Here is a 3,272-nt window from a genome sequence, read left to right as displayed (position 1 = left end):
CGATTCAAGCCCCTCGATGTATTATATGAAGACGGTTTTCTCTCTTACGTTTCGTTGTCGGTGGACTTGAGTGGTAGGAGAAGTCATACTATTAAGAGGGGGTCTGCTTCATAAAGGTTTGTGTGGAATCATCACGTACACATTCCTTCGCACCCTCTTTCCTGCCTCAATGGAGAATCCTTCCTTGCCCTATCCTGCCTAGAAAGATCCAAGCGGTACTACCTCTTATTAGAGGTAGTACCACCCTGGTCGGCGGTAGTATCGCTCATGGGCAGAAGTGGTCTATCTAGTTCTGCTGGCTAGTGCCGCTACCCGTGGGTCTCGACACTTTTTATGTCGAACTAAGCGGTTTCTTGAGCGGTAGTGCAGGGTGGTAGTATCGCACAGCGAGCAGTAGTACCGCTTGTTATTACCGCGCCACAACCCCTTGGTACTTGTAGACTAGGTCCGCAGCATATCCTGGGTGGATATAGGAGGTGGTACTACCTCTTATAAGCGGTAGTAACTCTCCTGGCAGAAGTAATACCGCTAAGGTTGTACTACCGGCCTCTGTCTCCCTCTTTGGTTGCTGCCCTCTGCCCCAGCGGTAGTACCGCTCCTCACTGGAGCAGTACTACCTCTTATCATCGGTAGTACCGCTCCCTCGAGCGGTAGTACCACTCTGATGTAGGATGAGGGAGTGGGTAACGGTTGGATCCGTTCCCCCACTATATAAGGGGGTTCTTATTCCCCAAGAAGACCACCTTTCCTAACCCTAAGCTCCATTGTTTCTCCAAGCTCCATATTCGCCCGATCTCTCTTCCTAGCCAACAGAACTTGTTGATACTCTAGGGTTTGCTTGAGAGGGCCTTTATCTACACTTCCACCAAGAGAAATTTGATTCCCCCCACCAATCCCTTGTGGATCTTGTTACTCTTGGGTGTTTCAGCACCCTAGATGGTTGAGGTCACCTTCAGGTCATATTCCATTGTGGTAAAGCTTTGTGGTTTCGTTGGGAGCCTCCACCTCAGTTGTGGAGATTTCCCCAACCTTGTTTGTAAATGTTCGGTCGCCGCCTTCAAGGGCACAACTGGTGGAATCACGGCACCTCGCATTGTGTGAGGGCGTGAGGAGAATATGGTGGCCTTAGTGGCATCTTGGGAGCATTGTGCCTCCACACCACTCCAACGCAGACGTACTTCCCCTCAAAGGGAAGGAACTTCAGAAACACATCCTCGTCTTCATCGGTCCCACTTGTAGTTACTTCTTACATTTACTTGTATTTGTTACTTACTTGTTTTTATTGTTTCTAGCATCATATAAGTTGCTCACTTAGTTGCATATCTAGACAACCTATTTGTTGCTAAACTTAATTTGTTAAATAAAAGCTTAAAAATTTTGGTTGCTTATTCACCCCCCTTCTATTCAACCATATCGATCCTTTCAAGTAGCTATGTGTTTAATCTCTCTCTCTCTCTCTCTCTCTCTCTCTCGTGTTCTTGAGATGGCACAATCTTGATGTATTGTGGGCTTTGTTAATATAGTTGGATCATATGGTGTTTCTCCATCTCTATCTTGTTGCGATGAATTGAGTTTTCCCTTTGAAATTTCGTTTTATTGGATTGAATACTTTTATGGATTTGAGAGCACTTGATTTATGTCTTGCTATGAATACTCGTGGTGACAATGGGGTATCATATTGATTCACTTGATATATGTTTTGGGACTCAACTCGCATATTCCTGAGGTGACATTGGGGTAATTTATGCATAGGGGTTGATGCATGTTCTCGTCTTTTTTCTCTGGTAGAAATCTTGGGGCATTCTTTGACGTTCTTTGTATTGGATTGAGTATTATGAATCTGAATTTGTTATGGTATTATTTTAGTACGAACTCTTGGATAGATCGATCGGAAAGGATAACTTGTTATTTTAGTACGAACTCTTGGAAAGATTGATCGAAAAGAATAACTTTGAGGTGGTTTCGTTCCCTACAAACAATTTATTCTTATGTTCTCTGCTATATAGGAACTTCAGAGTGATTCTTTATGGCACATTGAGGGATTGTTACGTGATCCAAATATATTAGCATTGTTGAAAAATTGCACTAGCGAAAGTATGGACCCTAGGCCTTATTTTTAAGCATTTCAATACCATTTGTGCTCACTTTTGTTACTTGCTACATTGATGTTTTTTATTGTGCCTATTAAAAAATAAATATCTACTATCATTATTAGACTTGTATCGCCATCTCTTCACCGAACTAGTGCACCTATACAATTTACCATTGTATTTGGTGTGTTTGGGACACAAGAGACTTTTTATTATTTGGTTGCAGGGTTGTTTGAGAGAGACCATGTTCATCCTACACCTCCCACGGATTGATAAACCTTAGGTCGTCCACTTGAGGTAAAATTGCTATTGTCCCACAAAACTCTACGCTTGAGGCCCAACACGAGTCTACACGAATAAAGTTGCATAGTAGACATCAACCTTTTTTCAGGTGTTGTTGCCGGGGAGGTGAGTGCTTGAAGGTATATCTTTAGATCTTGCAATTGAATCTTTTAGTTTGTTGTTTTATCACTAGTTTGTTTTATAAAAATACAATTACAAAAAATGGAATTAAGGTGGTCACTAATTGTTCCTCTTTATCATTTCTTTGTGGAAAATTATGGAAAGGAAAAATTGTGCTCAATTGATAGAAGAAGAATTCAATAAAATATTTGGCATAAATGATGAGAATGGTTGAAATATTGTTGGTATGAATTCTGCGAATATCTATGATGCTAATGGTATGCAAAGCCACGAGCTTGGGGATGTTATGTTTGATGAAGATGTTATTTTTAGTCCCCCAAATTTTGATGAACAAATTTATAATGATGATAGCATGTCTCCTAGTTATGATGATTATATTGATGAAAGTTGGTTTGGAAGAGTGTCAATTCTAGGTACTAATGATCCCACTAATTTTGAGGGTGTTAAATCTTACTGTCATAATAACAAAAGTGGATATGGAGAGGTCTTGACTTCATTTAATGATGAATCCACTATTTCGGAAGAGGCTTCAGTTGACTATGACAACAAAGTTGCGATCTATGATGATCATGATGATGACATGTATGTTATAGAATCTAATAAAAAACATGAAAATTTTCATCATGATTTTAATTTTCACATGGATTATATGAATCAAGTATCTCATGATAGTTGTTTTGTTGAGTTTGCTCCCACTACTATTAATGATAAGAATTTTGCTCGTGTGGGTAGTAATAAAAATTCTATGCTTTTGCATCA

Source organism: Hordeum vulgare, chromosome 4H (genome assembly GCF_904849725.1).
Source record: "Hordeum vulgare subsp. vulgare chromosome 4H, MorexV3_pseudomolecules_assembly, whole genome shotgun sequence".
Lineage (NCBI taxonomy): Eukaryota > Viridiplantae > Streptophyta > Magnoliopsida > Poales > Poaceae > Hordeum > Hordeum vulgare.
The sequence above is the reverse complement of the archived record's forward strand: the minus strand, read 5'-3'. Positions refer to the sequence as shown.